The sequence below is a fragment of the Venturia canescens genome, chromosome 5, assembly GCF_019457755.1.
Source record: "Venturia canescens isolate UGA chromosome 5, ASM1945775v1, whole genome shotgun sequence".
In the NCBI taxonomy this organism is placed as follows: Eukaryota; Metazoa; Arthropoda; class Insecta; order Hymenoptera; family Ichneumonidae; genus Venturia; species Venturia canescens.
Window position 1 is genome coordinate 77,759 of NC_057425.1, and position 20,101 is coordinate 97,859.

At 39.6% G+C, this 20,101-nt stretch overlaps 1 protein-coding gene and 1 non-coding gene across 8 annotated transcripts in view; one reads left to right on the top strand and one right to left on the bottom strand.

The window, feature by feature from the left end:
* dgo (ankyrin repeat domain containing protein 6 diego) overlaps window positions 1-20,101 on the top strand; it is a 98,050-nt gene that overhangs the window by 66,752 nt on the left and 11,197 nt on the right. The gene's annotated exons all lie outside the window — the stretch shown is intronic.
* TRNAL-CAA (transfer RNA leucine (anticodon CAA)) lies at window positions 5,989-6,112 on the bottom strand. Its single transcript has 2 exons — window positions 6,075-6,112; window positions 5,989-6,033 (listed from the first exon to the last, which is right to left on the bottom strand). It is a non-coding gene; the product is annotated as a tRNA-Leu (tRNA).

Below are 20,101 nucleotides of genomic sequence, written 5' to 3' on the forward strand. Positions count from 1 at the left end.
ATACATATCGCGGTTAGAATGAAGTAGAAAGATCGCGAACAAGCCCCGTGGAGAGATCCGATTCAAAATAGAATTCGATTTTCTCGGAGAAATAAAAAAACATCAGTGCAGAAAGATGAAAAAAAGTGAGTGTTCCTTAGACCACACAACTGAAGTAAAACTTTTTTCGCAACGTACAGATATATGGGTCATTCCACCTATTATGGAATTAAGGAGTTTCGGTACAGTAAACCAAAAATGCTTAGGTTATTTTGAAATTTTTTCCATATGTTTGTCGATAATGTCAAGGCCCACCCAAAAATTGAGATTGATTCACAACACGCAGTTTTTGAGAAATAAATTTTTTTGATGAAGCGTTTTAACACGGGAATTAGATGGCGCAAATCACATTTTTTTTGTTATAATTTAAAAAATGCTTACACATTAAAAAGAAAAACACTAACTTCCACGTTGTACTAAACTGATAAATTGTGTCAAATTTCCAAGAAGTTTCCCTGCATAGTTTGTCAGATTTTCGTAAAAACAAATTACTGAACTGCTCGTTTTCCATCGACTCGCCACAGTCGAAGAAAGTAACGGCAACGTTGCATTATGTTAGGATCGGCGCGAAATTTCAAACAGTCAAGTGGAGTGGTTATGTGTATCGTATGAAACCGAACAATATTCATATTTTGTCCAGCCTCTGTCTGTTTCACTCTTTTATCATGAACAGCTTCGGTCACCCATTTGCATTTCCACCGTATTCTTGGCACCATTCCGATAATAACAAAAAAAAACAATTCAACACTACTGACAAAATGATCGCGAGGTTGAAACTTCGAGGTTAGATTGCCCACACAGCTGTTCGAGAGGACTTGTCGACAGAGCAGGCCGGCCACTACACGCGAAACAAAACACGACGGAGCAATGCCGCGGTTGTCACGTTCGCGTCACATTTTCGATCATTTTTAGAAATAACATAAGAAATATCCATAATATGTAAAGTAAACTATAACATTCATCATTACAGAAAATATGGATGAATACATAATTACACATATTATTCGTAATAAAGCCTTCTCTTAATAATGAAAAGTGAGAATGTAGAAGTTGGCGCCCTGCTAGAATACAATAGATTTGCCACCCTAATCCCCCCCTCAAAGATAAGCTGTTGTACCGAAACTCCTTAATTTGCGCCGGAGGGTCTGAATTATGCATAATGGTCATTGCTTTTCAAAAGTACGTGTCACTGTGAGCTTTCATGATTTTTTTCAAATTTTTTTGTCTAGCCGTTTCTAAGTTATAGAGGTTTGAAAATTTGCAATTGTTAATTACTTCTCGTGTTGGAAATATCGAATCCCTGAATTATTTTTCGGAACACTAAACGTAGTCATTTTTATGTGAAAAAACCTCAGCTTTTTGATAAAAATATTTTAAATATTCTCAGGGATCAGATAAATCCTGAAAAAGCAATTATAACTTTAAAATTACTTTTTCTCCTAATGTACCATTTTTTAAATATTTTAGAATATTTTTTTCGTCAAGTTCAGACTTTTTTTTACAAAGAAACAGTGCTATTTTATTTTAAGATTCTTAAAAAATCAACTATAAAACAATCAAGTTGAAAGATATGTCATGAATTATCGGTGTGTGCCGTACTGCAGCAACGGTCGTCACGTCATTTATCGGTTGAAATTCAAAGATCGCAACATACCTCACCTTACATTATATTCAGCAGCTGTGTACTTGAATATGTATATAAAAAACATGAAATTCTTGTGGTTTTTTGTAGAGAATTACTTTCTTTAGTCAAAAAAAGTATTACAATTAATTGTAATTTTAAAATTTTTATAAAATCACTTATTTTTATTGTTTCGTGCTTGGTTTTCATATCGTTCGTGTAAAGCTACTGAACTCAAAACTCACACACCCTTTACTCAGATGTATATATTTCATGAACTGGCAATGAGAAAAAGAGAGAAAGAAAATATATGCGCGAAATTTCTATCACTTGCTCCTATAGGGCTTCTATCAATGTCCGTGTAAAGCAGGCTAACACACTAACACTGCGCAAATGAGAAAAAGGGAGTAAGAACATGTGCGTGCGCATCACTCTCTCTCTCTCTCTCTCTCTCTCTTGCTCCTACAATACTTCCAAGTCAGGGCTTAAGACTAAATGTAAGAGTGGGGACGATGGGCCTACACTATGCATTAGGTATTTTTCTAACTCTACCAACGTATATCTGCCTCTAAATTATCGTTCGTCTCGCCCAATCACACGAGCCCATGGCAATGAGCTTGAGAGAAAACGAAAATGTACCTGCGCATGCGCATTCACACTTTTCGTAGCATTTCCGTTACCCGCTTCCGTAACAAGATTTTTACTAGTTTAGCCCCCAAGCCCAGCGCGCCTATAGAAGTTTTACTTCAAAAATATTTTCCGTTATCGATGGATCGATCGATGTGTGGTATCTGTAAAACGAGAATCGATTATCAGCAACGCGAGGAGAAAACAAGTTACGAAGACACTCGCTACTTGTTGCTCCAGCTCAATGGGTATAATTGCAACGTCGAGACAAAAAGAGAAAGATAGAGGAAACGGCGAGCAGAGCCAGAACTCCCGGATTTTCTTTAAACGATCTCAACGCACGCGATCCACTTCGCCAACTCGTCGTCCTCTATCTAAACCATGCATTTCTTTTTTATCCTATGCACAAGAATGTCTATGCCACTAATGTATACTGCACTATTCTCTATATTTGTCTATAAATACGAACATGTATAGATAGATGAGGGGGAATTCATCATGGGAATGACACACGGGAATAGTCGTAAAAGGCAAACGATCAGTGAGTGTCGTACCACCGATCGATAACACTCGCCAACATCGTAAATCTTTCCTCCTCGCGATATATCGACAAATTCGCCATTTCCCAACGATCCATCGCCATTCTCATGATTATTCGTTCACTTATTATTTTTTTTTCTTTTGTTGTATTTCACGAAACGACATATCGCTCGAGATTTATTGCGCATCAACTCCACAACCGAAAGAAACTCAAGTTCTTCAGCATGTACTCCGAGCCCTTGTCACTTCACTCTCGGAGTATCATGTATTTGCTTTCGTATGCACACAATGAAATGTCGGTTCAACATTTACAGAACTTGTTCGGTATTTTTTTTATCCTAGGCTCTGATATATTTATAAGCTTATAGATTTATTATTAGCTTCCTACCCCAGGCCGAGCGTCGAGAACTCTCCTCATGGATACCGTTGCGTAATTACAAAAGACAGCGATGTGTACATTACTTGTATATTGAAAATGGTGTCCAACGCGAAATTTCACGTGTTTCCATTACTCATAATAATAAAAAATAGAAGAATTCACGGCAGTTATTTCTCTGCAGGCGCTCATGCAATTCCGAGAATAGAACCGAAGAGGTGTAATCGTTGTTTTTCTATGGGATCCCCGAAACCCACGGATATTTGTTTACGAAAACTTGATCCGATAGAGCGCGTATTTACGTTCTGCCTATCCAATGTATTCGTGAAATACAAATAAAAGAGATGCCAAGTGAATCGTAATTCCTCACAATATGATCAACTACTTCGTTTAGTTACCACTAATGATATAGGGGAACATAAGCCAAGTGGCCACTTGGGGCAAAGTGGCCACCCACTTTTTTGGGGCATTTTTGAATTCTGGGGCAAACTGGGCACTCGCGCAATTCCGATTTCTGGCGGGGCACAGAATCAGCGAGAATTCTGTTTTCTGAAAAATTGATAGCTATTTGAGGCAGAGGGTGAGAATCATTTTGCGAATTACTGATAAATGTCTATTTTATTTTGATTGACGAAAATCGCATTTATAATGGACTTCATCTTCATCAACACCTGCACACAAGGTGTGCGCCCATTTTAGGCATCTTTCGCAGCGATTTCAGTCTTCGAAGGAATGCGAATAAAGTTGATCGCAGAAAATACAAGCAACGTCCACCGCAGACAAAAATTTTTCTTTTTTAATGATCTCTTTTTTCTTACTCACTAGATTTGAGCGATACGACGGACTCGTGATAATGACGGTTTTCCCACGATTTGCCCCCGATAAGAACGGGCTTTTGCCACTGGTAATGGCAAAATTTATCGAAGTATTCCGACTAATTATTTTTTCATCCCATCGAAGGAGGGTACCTACTATGCCTCGTTTCTTTTCGGTTTATCGCGGCCTTCAATGTTCCATGCGGGAACAGTCAATTACAACGTCTATTTAATGAGAAGTGACAATTATCAATTTTCACCGCATTCGAGGGGGTGGCCACTTTGCCCCAAATTTTTTTTTTTTTAAATTCGAGAAATAAGGAGGTGGAATCATTTTTGGGACATAAAAATAAGTAAATGACTATATGCTAACCGACAAAACTCGTTAAATTTGTTAAGTGGGCCACTTTGCCCCATACTCCCCTATTTCATCAGGTGAGGCTGACATCCCCTATAAAAACCGTAACTTATCGCTGGGTTTTGAATTTTTCAGAAATAGATGATGATATAGGGGATTTTCAAATATATTGGGAAGCTCACGTTAAGACAGCAGGTGGACACACGCACCACAAGAAATAGCTAAAATTCTATAGATAGTACAACTATAATAATTTGATTTCATTTGATAAGAATAAGCAGCAGCAGCAGTAGCAACAGGCAGAAATGTTAGATTTAGGAAAATCGAGAATGCTGTTACGAAATCGTTCGAATTCGGTATAAATGCAACGGGAAAATAAAAATGAGCGTTATTGTCCGAGGGAAAAATAAGAGAATGACCAGAGGAAAATTAACATACGAAGCACGGTATAGTCTAAGGAAAAAATGGACTAGTATCCCTTGATTTTTTATAGAATATATCTATAGCAGAAAAAGTGCTATTTTACTCTCGTAAAACGTTGATCCGTGACGAAGCTTGAAATTACTAGCTCGTAAAAGACTGCCTGGACTATATAGCTTCCAGTAATTTTTTTATTTTTTTTCCCCTCTCAAATATACCTTGCAAATGTTTTGACCATGGCTGTTCGACTCACTTCATCCTCTCATTTCAATTAGCTTACACTTAAGACAAAATATTCTCTTGAACTTTATTCCCTTTGCTATTATAAAATACCAAATTTTCACGCTCACGTTCACCACCTAGTGCAATGCTCGAGATATTTGCACTGGAACGAATAAATTCAGAGAGCTCTGTTCTCGGAATATTCCATCTGCTCCCTTCAGACGAGACTCATATTTTTACGTTTTACATCTTTTGTGATTATTTATGGGAAAAATAATTTTACAGGAAAGCTGTCAATCAATGCGCCGATGTAATTAATCATATTTTACAACTGTATGCATCTCCGAAGAACTATTTGATACGAGTTATTACGAAATAATTCACATTAATGAAAAGTTCATGGTTATGAAAATCATGTTTTTTTATAAGTCGCCTGCTTCCAATCCTCCTGCTTGAATGTTCTTTTCTCGCTATTGAGATTTCGCTCGCTTCGCTATTATTTTCCGATTCTAATAATGCACAGTATTCATCGTTTGAACTCGCAACTACGTTCTCGCAAATACATTCCTAATGCAGAGTTTGCGTTCACCCAGATATGGTACCAATGTTAATTCGCCGTAGGACCTCGCCATTATGTGACTTTTCTATTTTTTATCTCGTCCTTCCTTCGGAGAAACGTGCGAGCTACTATATAGTATATAAAAGCTCATCTTTGTCAGATATTTGTGTGCATGCACTTTGAAAGAATGGCCGCTAAGAACTCGCATGTACTACGAGATATTTCTCCCATTTGAAGATTAGGCATGAGAGAGAGATATAGAACGATTCTGACCTGATTCGTTAATATGCGGTGCGGTGCAATCGACGGTGCGGTGAATGTTCCCGTTGACAATTAAACATTATTTGGTGACAAAATTCATCGTGTCACTAGTATGATGATTGATGAAAAAAAAAAAAAAAAAAAAAAAATTGTCAGAAGTGGGATTCGAACCCACGCCCTCAGAGAGGACCAGAAATCCCAGTTGAAACCCGCGTTTATCGGGCAAGGTGTTGTACCTTGAGTCTGGCGCCTTAGACCGCTCGGCCATCCTGACGGTTGGTTCGATCAGTTCCTGCTGGTTCGTCAACGAGTGCACTTCGTTGCGCCCCAGCAAGTTTATTCATGTACGCGTTTTTAAAACGAAAACCAAAATACTGTATGGAAATAAACTCCTTGAAGTGTCATTTTTCGACTCAGACCCAGTGTGTGTTGATTTGCAAGTGAAATTACCAAAAATAAAATCATTAAAACTCCGATATCTCAAACAAAAACTCGTGGGACGGGGTCGCAACCCCGTCACACATATACTCTCAGCAAAATGCACAAAAGACCACACGATGGATACACCCCGGATTACATCAGGCAAGATAATCTCAAAAAAGCAAGAGAAATCGATAGACTAACTGGAACCACATCCATTGTGAGAGTACTCAAAAAAAACAACCCAAAAAGTGTGCCCAATCTCTCCAGAGCAAGATCCAGATCGTCATCGATCGGCGATCCCGATGAAAACAAAGGAAGGAATGAAACACCAGAGTCGTCTGGATTCATGGAACCTAAAAAAAGTAAGTAGACAGAGAAAGCCGATCGGCAACTCTGAAGTCTACGTTAACAACCAATACGAGGCCCTCTCTGACAGCATGAGTGTCACAGAAGAAGAAACGGACCAATCTCCCCAGCGACAGGCAAATAAGCCCAGATATCAAGACACCCACGCGAGCTCTAGCAAAGCGGGGAAGAACCCCAACTCACCAAAGACTAGAAACAAGCCACCGCCCATACATACTTATGCAGCTAAACCTAGAGCCATCATAAAAATATTGATAGACGCAAAAATCCAAGAAGAAGACTTCTGGATAAAACAAGTTGAAGGGGAGTTCGTAAGGATAATGCCTCAAAATCTAGAAACCTTCCATACAATAAAAAAAACGCTGGAAACTAACGCAATACAATATTTTACGTTCACCCCCCGAAGCGAAAAAAAGAAATCCTTAGTTTTAAAAGGTATCAATGCAGAATTCACCGAAAATGATATCAAAGATAGCATCATCCGAAAAAATCTTCCCAACGTGAATGTGGGGGAAGTCATGAAACTGAAATACGGTAAAGAAAATGAAAACAAATACCATCACATCGTACAGCTCTCCCCAAACAGCAAAACCCTCGAGTTAACTAAACTCAAGTTCCTACTATACCAGCCTATTAAATGGGAACGAATTAGAAAAAAAACGGTCTTCCAGTGCAAGAGATGCCAACGCATTGGACACGCTAGCAAGAACTGCCATCTGCAGTTCAGATGCGTAAAATGCGGCAAAGACCATGGCCCACTAAAAGAAGGCAATGTGTGCGAAATAAAAACAACAGAAGATAAACAAAAAATTAAATGCGCGAACTGCGACGAATACGGACACCCCGCATCCTACATGGGTTGCCCGTACCTTTCCACGGCTCAAGACCTCAAAAGGCAAGCACAAAAGATCAGAAATTCTGTAAGATGGGAAAAAATGAAAAAAATAGAAAAATACGTTAACCCAAAAATCTCGTATTCAGCTATAACAAGCAAAAAGGACAACGATTATCCTGCGCTCCCCAAAACCAGGGCCCAAGAAGAATACCACAGATCGGAACATAAATACAAATATCCCACGATAACAAACAGACGCGAAAACATTATACAGGACATTAATCCACACGACAACGTTAATGCATCGCCCACCAACTTCCACAACGAGGGTGATAACAACATTTTCAATCAATTTTCAAGAATGTTAGACAATTTCAAAAACAGCATGATCGAAATGATAAAATCTCAACTCTCGGATATCAACAAGAAGATATCCAATAACTCACGAAACATCGATTTCATGATGAGCCAATTTGAGTTTTAACATGGACAACGGTAACCAAAACGAATATCATCGACGACACATCCGCCACGCACACGAAATCAAAATTAGCGCGATAAATGTTAATTCTCTGGGAGCTAACAAAAAGAGACACGATCTTCTAGAATTTGTCACTACAAATGACATCGACGTAGCCCTGATCTCAGAAACAAAGCTGAATAATAAACACAAGCTCAGCTTCAAGGACTATTTTTTCATCCGAACTGATCGACCGAACGCCAGATTGGGCGGTGGCACGGCCATTCTCATAAAAAAAAACATAGGGTTCACCCCTGTCATACATCCAAATTCATCGGGCAATAAAATCATCGAATACACAGCGATCAAATTGAATCTCAACTCTAACGATTCCCTTTACATATTCAGCTTATACGCTGCCTGCAATAACAGGAGAACGTTCCTTCCTGAACTCAATAAAATATACAGAGATCATAAACTAAACACAGATAGAACATATTTCATCATGGCCGGAGACCTGAATGCAAGGCACTCGGTATGGGGCGACCATAGAATAAACGAACGGGGGGCCCTCCTCAAAAACTGGGAAGAGGACCTCGGTATGACTAACAAGACCTCCATATATGCGGCAGAGAAACCTACATTCCCTAAAGCAGGCTCATTTCTCGATTACTGCCTCGCAGACTCACGCATCGAACTCAAAACACTCAGTAATAACAAACTCAAAACACTCCCATACGATAGCGACCACAACGCGATCTATCTTACAGTAAACTGCGATGAAATCTTCATGGGACTCGCTCCACCGGACCCTCCGAAAACGAGGCTTAACTATAGAAGAACAAACTGGAGAAACTTCACACAGTATCTGCAGGACAATTACACTGACACGCTACCACATGACAGAAATCTCACCATAACCGAAATCGATAATCATATATCGAAACTGGAGGATTCAATAAACGATGCCATAAACGCAATAGTACCAAAAACCGACCCAAATACGACCATTGGTCATCTCAAATACGTCAACAACAGAATCAAAAAATTTCACTCATGCAAATCAAAATTGATTGCATTCCTCTTCAAAAACAACATACGCAACGCACAAGTTAAAAGACACATCAAAGCACTCATAAAAAGACTCAACGAACAACTGTCAAAACAATTCAGAAAAACGGAAACAGATTATTGGAAAGCAAAAGCGAGAGCCATTGACTACCGAGACTCGGCCAAGTTTTTCCCCAGAATCAATAGAACGTTCAGATATAAGGAGCCACCAAAAATTGATACTCTTGCTATTAATATTGATAACCACACATTAATTACAGAAGAAACATTAGCCAACGATCCACGAATCAGGAGAGACAATGATTATATTATCTCAGACTCTACAACAAAACTAAATATCATTGGAAAATACTTCGAAACCATAAACTCACCGAGGTATACAAATAACGGCACGGAAACAAAACGAATCGCTGACGACACTGCAAATAATATTAAAGCAAACATCCGACGCAACAGAGAACAAAACATCACACACATTGACTTCAACGACAATAACCCAGCGCACTCACCGAGATATAGACAAGACGAGACAAATTTCCTACATTCTCAAAACGAGGTAACACTTTTACTCAAAAATGCGATAAATAAAACATCCAGCGGGTTTGACAACATCCCGATGATCGCTCTAAAACACCTCCCAATAAATTTAATAAAAGATTATACGATCATCTTCAACAATTGCTTCAACCATTCATACTATCCTAGAAGATGGAAAAAGGCTAAAGTCATCCCAATACTTAAAAAAGGCAAGAACTCCTCAGACCCAGCGAGCTACAGACCCATAAGCCTCACTATCAACATTAGCAAAATTTTTGAAAAGTTGATCAAACAGCAACTCATGTTCCACGCAGAAACAAACAGAATAATTCCTGATAACCAGTTTGGCTTTAGAGCAAAGCACTCAACCGTCCACGCAATAAATAAATTCTCCTCTGACATCAATAAACACCTACTGAACGGCAAATTAGTGGGAGCAACTCTCATTGACCTGGAAAAGGCTTTCGACTCGGTCTGGCTAAACGGGTTAATACATTTATTACATACCCTAAATTTTCCTCGAGCCCTGGTAATGCTCATCTGCGACATGGTACACGGTAAAACATTTACCACATGGGACGGTCACAGACAAGCAACCATGCTATTCCACATACTTGAAGGACTGCAACAAGGAACGGTCACTTCACCAGTGCTCTTTAACATATACAATAGTGAAATACTAAACTTATTCAATCTGAACTCAGGCAACGACACTCACTCTGGAGCGTACGCAGACGACATGGTCGCATACGTCGCAGGCAGAAAAATTCCTCAAATACAAGAAACACTTAACAGGATAGTAAATCAAATCTATACATACTACAAAAAATGGAACCTTAAAATAAATGCTCTCAATAGTGAAATTATACTATTCAGAAAAACAGTGAACGAAATCTCCCTACTTACAATTCCACACATCAGAAACTCTCAGTCTATCCAGCCTGCTCTTCTTTTTTCTTCTTGTATTGCTCTTATGTAGTACGTGGGGCATTCCCGATCTAATACACCATGTTCCACATTTATTTTCAGTGCGTATTGTTAATTTTTATACATGCAATTAACACATCGAGTTATCAAATCGGTACATTCGTCTTATGATTTCTCGCGCATTTATTACATTTTTCGTCCCTTGTACAGTTCTTTGCTATATGGTAAAAATCCCAGCACTTTTAGCATCTCTTCACATTCACATGATTAAGGACCCGGCATTTTTTCCAACCTATATTGATTTTTTCTTTGCTCAATAACACACTATGCGTTCGTTCATCAACTACTATTATGATCTGTCCTTCTTCCCTGCTTCGGTCTCTCCCTCTTCTCCCTTCGCTCTGTATCTGTTCCCTTTTCCTAAAAATACTTTTAACGATATGAATCTCGCATCCTTCGAGTGACTCAATTCCGTTCTGCATTTTGATTGTCTCAATGAGTTGATCGTCTTCCAATTTCATTTCTTCCTCGTCGATATTTATAATCTTCAACTTCGATTTCGTTTGTGTTGACTTTGTCACTTTAAAATCATCGCCCATTTTGTCTTGCATAGTTGTTCTCAATGTTTCAATTTCTTCTCCTGTTTCACAACCCAGGATCACCGTTCCATGGTTACCTTTCTTCAATCTTGTTACACCCACCGGCATGTTCTTGATATCGACTCTTTCCTTTATTGCTTTTTTTGTAGCCTCACTTTCTTGTTGTTTGTTCGGTTTAATAATTATTATCTTTTCTTTCTTCTCATCTTTGACAACTTGACTATACGTTGTCCTTGTTGCTCCTACGGGGAGCAACAATCCCGCTTTATCTCCCGCTTTATCAATTCCTCAAGCTTTTGCATTTCCTCCCGAACTATCTCCATAATAATTTTTCTAATTTCATTGTTGCATGCCATTTCGTCCTTCATTTCTTTTACAGTTGTGATTATCCAATCTATTTTCACTCCAGCCGCTGACGGTGTACCACCACTACTACCTCCCACTGACGATGCTCTATCTCGGCTGGTCTTTCTTTCCATTGTTGGCATTGTCACCTTCTTCTGAATAATTTATTCATATGGTCCCGGACATGGCACTATTTCCTTATGGTCATTCGGCACTTTATGCTTAAACTTACATCCTGGGTGAAAAAATCGTTTCACGCAGGACTTGCACTTCACCACATTTGTTGTAATATATTTTTTATAAGCAGAACATTTGTATTCATCAAAATCCGTCACCTCTACTATAGTTGAGTCATTGGCACTCATACTGGTAGACAATACCGCCTATATCACAACATATAGGAGTTAAGACCCGAGACGTGTATTGCGCACGCCCGGGGTTCAACGTCCTCAACAACCACGTTGCACTTTTGACCACCGATCGACACCTCGCAATTAATGGCTAGTACGTGTCATTAATTATCACCGATCGAAATCACCGAAAAGATCGATTTTTCACTCATAAATCAATATATTTCGACAAAATTTACACTGGTATGGCTCCCTTTGATGAAACACAACTTTTGAGCTGCTTTTAGAAAATTTCCGACCGGTTTTACCCATGGATAAATCGGTTTTTCTACGGAGCGACTTTAAACACGGTCGCACTCCCGCGAAGAGAGAGAGGGAAATTGGTTTATTTTTATGCCTCTAGAAAACCATGGAGGCAATTTACGATAGTTATTTAGGTTATAATGACAAACTTAAATCTAATTTCTAATTCTATGGAAAATGAATTTCTGAACACGATTTCAAATACTTGAAATAAATTTCTTAATTGCACAATTGTTGTCACAATTGTGTGACAACAAATTTTGCTTGCTTTCATGTTTTACGAATGCACCGATTAACGATAGGTGGAAAGAAATGGCTGAATCAGCTGCTCGCGGTTAGAAAAGCCGCGTTGATATCGCGTGTGCTGGTATGTAAGCGAGAGGATGGAATTAATAGCTGCTCCCCACGGACCGTTGAGCGCGAGCGTCTGTTGTCGGTATATCTTCAGCCGTTCTTCTCCATTTTTTCGCTCTTTGTCTCTCCGCATCTTTCTCTCCCTCCGTGCGACTCGTTCTTTCTTCACCGACCTGGGGGGATCCTTACAGATTCCCTATAGAGCTGCAGAACCTCGGGGAGGCAGCTTCCATTAAAGGACAATGAGAGACTAAGGTGCTGACTCTACACCGCTACATTTATCGATATAGTATTATACATATACATATATTTCGATTCATATACCGGGTGTCGAATTTGAAAATCGAATCAATGGCGTTTCGACAGCATCAAATATTATCGTGAAAAGCCACTATGTATCAAAAAGTAAAATAATGTTTATTTTCAAGTGCGACGTCATTGAAAAATTTAAATGCTGCTGGGTTATTTTTCGAGCTGACGCAGTACCTCTATACCAATATGAAAAAAAAGTTGAAAGACGACGATAACATTTGGAAAACGATACTTCCATAATTTTTTTTTCGACTATAATTCAATCTATTTTTGATAAATTTCGTGCGACTATAGCTAACCGTAATACGAAGGGGCTCTATAAAGTTGAATGGATCGAAGGAGATGCGCGCGCGCGCGCGACGGAAAAAAATCCGATACTCGACGAGCTTGGTCGTTGATAATGCGAGTAGGAAATATTGTGACGTAACACCTCCCGAACAACCCGAAATCGAACCTAACCCCAAAAATACATCGCGACACGGCGCGATGTTTTTTCCCGAGCGCGTACAACGACCGGTGAGACGCGTCACTGCTGGCCGGTGGTGGCCATACTGATGGGCAATACAAAGGCCCGAAACAAGCGGCGGAGCGCGACACTAGCGGCGCCGTGTATTAAAAACACGAACTAATACATTTTTTTCTTTTGTTAATTAAAATTCAATGCGATCTCGGAAAATATTGTAACTAGGCTCAAAAGACGCGGAAAATTATAACGAATCGAAGAAAAATAATGAAAAGATTATTTCTCTTAGAAAATTTGTATAAATTCAAATAAAGCAAGAAGCGTGTTTACAACGCATGCGCCGGTAGAGCGTTCATGCGCTACAGGAACTCGAACGTGACTTTTTGCGATTTCCCGAATAAAATTAATTTGAACAAGATTGAATAAAATAGCGAAACCAAATGATTCAAATAATTAAATAATAAAAATTCTCATAAAATTTTTATCCATTCAATTAAAGCACAAGCTAAAAAACATAAAAAGCGGATTTCGGCGCATCGGGCAAAATCACGATCGGCCAATGGAAAGGCGTGAATCATGGCAGCGAGCCAATAGCAAGTCCCGTTACAAAATAATGCGCAGAACGCGTCCGAAAACCGAAAATTCGGCGTTTGATAATTTTATGGTGGGGAAACGGGTATAAAAAGCTCTGCGCGACTCATTCGGCAGACAGTCCTTCCTCATAATTCTGACTCGGAAGAAAAAGGCTGACCTCAACTATTCTTCCTGATACTAGCAACCCAAACTTATAAAACCTAACCTATTTTCCTTGGATGCCTGGGATATATTGGTGAGACTCGGCGACGTATCGATCTCCCGTAGTCCAGGATCCAATCCCTAACCTATAAAATATTTTCCGAATTGTTGTTGCACCGGACATTGGAGGGGTTCGGCGACGTTCTCATCCCGTGGTCAATGAACAATTAATTACCTAACCTCGCGAATGCTCAGGATATTGGTGAGACTCGGCAACGTATCGATCCCGTATAGTCTGGGGTCCGCATCCTAAACCTAACCTACATTTTTTTTTATTGTTCTTCTTTTGCGTTGCTAGAATCAGGGATGATTTTATATTTGTAAATTAATTTGTAAATTTGTAGATTCTGTAAATTTTCTTTTTAAATTCAAAATTGAAATTAATCGGGTCCGAGTCAAACAAAACCGAGATTTCTGTAAATTTTGTAAATCTTGTAAATTTTAAATAATTCAAAAGGTCGCGGTGCAAATTCAAAGTTATATCGCATCAAACCTATGATAATTTCTTTTATTGTATAAAATCGAAACACTTTAGAATTATCGAAACTTTGCTATTTTTAAAAGCGAGCGAAAATCGCGTAATTAGAAAGGGATCAATTCAACAACAGCGAGCGCAATAAAAGTTTCCACAATCAGCAAACGCGATCGCGAATATTTCATAATGATCAAACCAAGACGAAATATAGTGTAAAATCGATAAAATTGAATAAATCGGAATTTTTCAATTTTTCAAAATCAAATTCCGCATTCTCACGTTTCTTTCATACCTACTCCTTTTCTTTACGGTAGCTCGAACCGACGCGTGGCGGCGTTCAGGCCGGGTCGGCTAGAGCGTTACGTTACAATATATTACAGTATACACTTATATATATGTGCAGAGATGGAGAAGAGCGAATGAGGATTATTCATCATTATGAAGAGGAGAATACTAGTCGGTTGATTCTTGCACACTCCCGTTATTGGTACACGTGGACGTAGTAGCGCGTACATGCGAGATTGCCATGGATTTGAGTAAGAAGAAACCTTTTGTATTAAATAAGGTAGTATGTAGAGATGGCCAAGTTTATCCGGGGATATATAGGAGAGAACCTCACAGCGAGATACACTTTTAATTGGTGGGTTAAATAGATCGTGCTTGCCGCGTTATACTCGATCGCGGGTATATAAATAAAATCTTATGTGTACATTTTGGGGACTCTTTTATCTCGTTTAACCTTTTTCACGGCCCATAATACAAGTTCCCACTACTGACACGGAAAAACTTGCATCGGAAAATGTCACGCATCACCTACGATACGGCGTCGGGGCAACGAACGTTCAGCTCATGCTGGGATCTGACCAAATTCACGTCGCAATCAACTTTCGTCAACTGATTTTTTTTTTTTTCACTTCTCAGGCTTTCACCGGAACTAACGAATCGAGATGTCGTAGATCGAGTCGCGGAGAAAGATCGGAGTCTCGGTGAATGTGCATGAGAAAGGGGAGTGGGAAAATGAAAAATTCCATTCCCCCCTTTTATTCTTGTTACTGAAGAATTTCTCTAGTGCCAGAAAGCGATGCCCCTTGGATTGAAAATTGCTTGGTATATCATATAGACTTACGTACGGTGTATTATATCGTAAAGTATCGAGTGGCATGGACCTTTTGGAAAGGATAAAATGAAGGTTCCCGGGGCTGGCGAAGAGCAAAAGTGATGCTAAATTGTAGAGCTTTGCGTTTGACCCGCTGGGCATTAATGGCCGAGCGGGAGAATCTGACTGCGGCGTCTATAACTGCGCGCGGTATACGTACTACCTATATGTTTGACGAGACCCCTTCTTCAAGATTTCCTACATAGTAAACCTGAAGCTCCCTCTGAACGTGCATGCAACGAGAGTGAGTTAGCGATGTCCGCGAAGCAAAGAAAAATACCTGCATGTATGGTTCCATAAAATGCAGCCCGCGTCTGCTCCGCATCTTCGATCTGCTCGAGACATATTCACATCTGCTCTCCTATTTACATGCGTAGCATTACATATTCGCCGCATATAACTTCAAAGCGTGATATAATTTTGATCTTCCAACAATAACAGCGAGCGAAGCGGCCTAGTGCAAATGGCCTAGTAGAGTGGCGAGAAGCGGCCACGTATTACGTATTAATTAAGAGAGATACTCGTTACAATTGTACGTTATTTATAATTTCTGCAATTACATTACGCGAATCGAGTTCCCGTCCCCTTGAAAGTAATTTTAGTCTCGAGTATGATTGCATCGGTGCTTAATATTGTTAGACAGCCTTTATGAAGGAGTACAGAGCAGTATGCAAGGAGGGTATTAATGGAGAAATGACTTTCGATAATGACTCGTTCGAGCACGATACGGTGCCGGTGTAATATACCTTTACTGAACGATTAATTAGGCTGCTTTTATTACTGCCAAGTATCTCGAGAAAATGCTGGGATATTTTTTGTGCACCTCCCTCGTTCAAATACGGAGAGCTCGACATGTGTCGACAGTTTTCTTCTCCAAGAGTTTTTTTTTTCTTTCTTTTTTCATCTTTTTTATTTTTTCAGCTACATACATTAACGGATCCGCCATATGGCGAACCGCACCGTCCGACCTTCCATCGTAAAATTTCTTTCTTCATCTTTTTTCGTCCGACTCTCGCGCATTTATATACTTTTGCAGTCAAACTACTACCGATCTTGGAGCGAGATGCTAGGAAGGAATAAGGAGGAAAAAAATAAGAGCATTATCGCGCGTACTTGCGTGCGTTGTGTGTACATCGCGTTACAACCATACTTCCATAGAAATAACATCAACGGATTAACGTGTTTTTCCCCTAGAAAACATCCACAATTGGCGCAACATCGGCCAAGTGAGGCTGAGAGTTGGCCAGTGTTGAGCCGATTGTCAATGTTTTCTAGGGTCGCACCTTTATCGAACTAGTCCGGGAGAAGAGAGAAACCAGCATCCGAGTGCGCTGCCGGCAACCATGCAGGCTGCTTCAGCCTGCTGATGTTGCTACGCTGCGTGCTCTTCTCTCGCTCCAACGTTCGGAGTAATCCGCAATTTAACCAGATAAAGTATCTAGCGGCGGTGGATAATCGAATATTTGAAAACAGGTTGATGACTTGGCTCGCTCGGCGAGTAGAGAGGAACGGAAATGAACGAGATCATGACGAAATAGAAATTTACCAACAAAAGTTGGTACGAGCGACGATGAGCAGGTTCGAACGATTTACATGTAAGCCCTGCTCACGGATCAGAGGCCTTGCGCGGATCGCTGCTTTCCACACAAGTCGAAAAACGCGAGCTCACGAGCAGAAACCTCATTTTGCTTTCTTGGTCGCAGAGACCTCGTTAGCGATGAGCTAAATAAATTCGTGATTTACGATACGACCTCGACTCTCCGAGCAAATACACGCGTGTATTTTGTCATGATGAAAAATGCCGTGCGATGGCAGAATTGCCGATAGCACGCCGGTACTCGCTAGCACTCCTCCGCTATCATACTACTCGCTGCTCTCACTCCCATGTTCCTATACCTATATTTATGAAAGTATTAGGCGCAGACTCAAAAGAGAAAAGTATTAATGGCGATTGCTCGATCGTAAAGCCATACTCTTGTCCTCGTACCGGTCGCGCCGCATCGTCTAGCTCCTCCTCACAGTTTTTCACAGTCTTCCGCGCGAGTTATCTCTTCGTATTTCTCTCTCTTTCTCTCTCTCTCTCTCTCTCTCTCTCTCTTTGTATTGTTTTTTGTTTTTTGTATTGTTATTTTTTTTGCTCAATGGTTTTTCCGTGGCATAATAAATTCATTCATTCATTCATTCATTCATTCTCTCTCTCTCTCGTGGTTATTTGACAACTCTTCCGTTTACAAATATAAATATTTTAATAAACAGAATCGATAACACGATTCAAAATATGTAATATTTGTATGCATGCATGCATGTAAACCAACAAAGAATATATGCTGCACACATTTTTCAGAGCCCTGACCACCGCTCCTGCCCTAAAATCATGCATACTATTGAGAATTTTAATAATATTACGCGATGCCTAAATTTCTTACGACTTGATCGCGATTTCGAATGGCTTTTGATCAGCCAGCAGAAATATAATAATATCCCAGCATCGAATCTGTGCTAAGCACAGCCTAAATTTTTATTTTGTATGATGCATTATTTTTCATGATGGGCGTCAATAAAAAAATGTTTTAGAATTTGCATAATCGAATAATATCTCCCCGCACCTCCGCGGTCATTCTGTGCTTGTTTTGTTCTTACAATGTGCACCGAGGTTAATAAGTTCCAACTCGTTATTTCGTGACGTCGTAGATTTCAACGAGATAGAAAAAAGACAAAATTTAATTCCAGCAACGTGTATTAGTGACGACACACAGATGCGCTTTGGATTTTCGCGAGGAGCAGAATGCTCGCCGCGGTCGGTATAGGACTAGCACAGTTGCATGGAGCACACTTTAACCAAAGTCATGCTTCTTTGGGTTTAGGCACGTCCTCGAGTTGGGTTCTTGCGTGTAATAATAACGTTTCCCTGATCATTATAGGTACATTATTATATATTCCTCGGTGAAAACGCCTTATTTATTTATTTATTTATTTATTTTTTATCTTCTCGTTGTTTTTCCTATACGTTTTTTGTCACAACACTCGTATTCGCTCTCGTTGTACTATCATTTTTCATTCTCTCTGTTTTCCCAGCAGCAAGAAATTAGATCGTTGCTGGTAAAATTTATGGGAACGCTCTCACTATGATAATAGATAAAATATATTTTCTCCGTCCAACTTTGATTTTTTTCAAGAAACTATTAATGCGATTTTAATAGGTCTGTAACGTGCAATATGCGCGTAAAACAAAGGAAATTATTAATCTAATATCGACGAATTTGATAATTCTATGAGTGACATTGTCGTCGCTTGCTGCTGGCGTATGTTAGCGAGTTCACGTAACCCGGGATCCGCGCAAAGGTTCGTGCGTGCTGTTACTTTCACTATGATATCACGAGTCCGAGTTGGATTCGCGGCGTGCACACTCAGCATATAACGTTTACATATGTAAATGCATGTGTATGTACACATAGCGATTTTAATCCTCATTTTCATCCCGAGAGAACTTTTACGAGCAGCACATCAGCATCAGCGTGATGATCTCTTCATATAGCTCGAGATTACTACAATTTCATTAGCTCACACATTCCTCGCTCAACATTTCTCGCTTCTGCATGCGCGCGAATGGTCGAGTTATTTGACCGCTCGAAGATGCAGTAAAGGAAATAAACCGCATCTCGGTCATTTCGGATTCGTGTTTTCCCGCGACTCGGAGTTTCTTGCATTTTTTCTTCTCCTTGATTTATTTTGGGATCATTTGAAGCGGCGGAAGGCACGGAGATTATCACCATTGTACAATGCATTCATTATTTTTTTTTTAAATCCCCGACAATAAAATCCCACCCATTTTGATGCCTTTTTCTCCACTATATAAGTACTATACTTACATATAATATACGGAGTGGTTAGCCGTACTGCCAACCGTACGATTAGTTATTCGTACAGTCATTTCACGTATACGCATTACTGCGTCGTTACATTTGTACGATTTGCGCGCAAAAAGGCATGGTCGATTACCGCCGATGGTTATAAAGAAATATTGTTCGCAGTAATTAAAAAATTAAAACTAATACTCAATTCAGAGCTGGTTAATAATTAATTTCATAATATTTAACGTCCCGAGCGGGAATTATTGTAATTATTTCGAATATGCCACGAGTATTTCCCGTTGTAGTTAGAATTTTTGTTACTATTTTCTTCTACGGATGACAATAATTATTGTTTCCCGCTAGATTTGAAAATCTCTATGATGACTCACCGCTATATAGTTAAATGTCTCTAAGAATATTCCTCGTTTTATGACGGTTATACCCGCTTTAGTTGACAATTCCTATGATTATTTTCTGCTGTGTAACCGGACGATATATATTAAGAATTGCTTATTCGTCCGGACATGCTTGCATGGATACATGATTGTTCATTGTGACCGCGGACGACTAATGTATTCTTATTCGTCCGAAGGCTTCTTCAAACGGCTCCAAACCATATATAACCGGACGATCAAGAACTG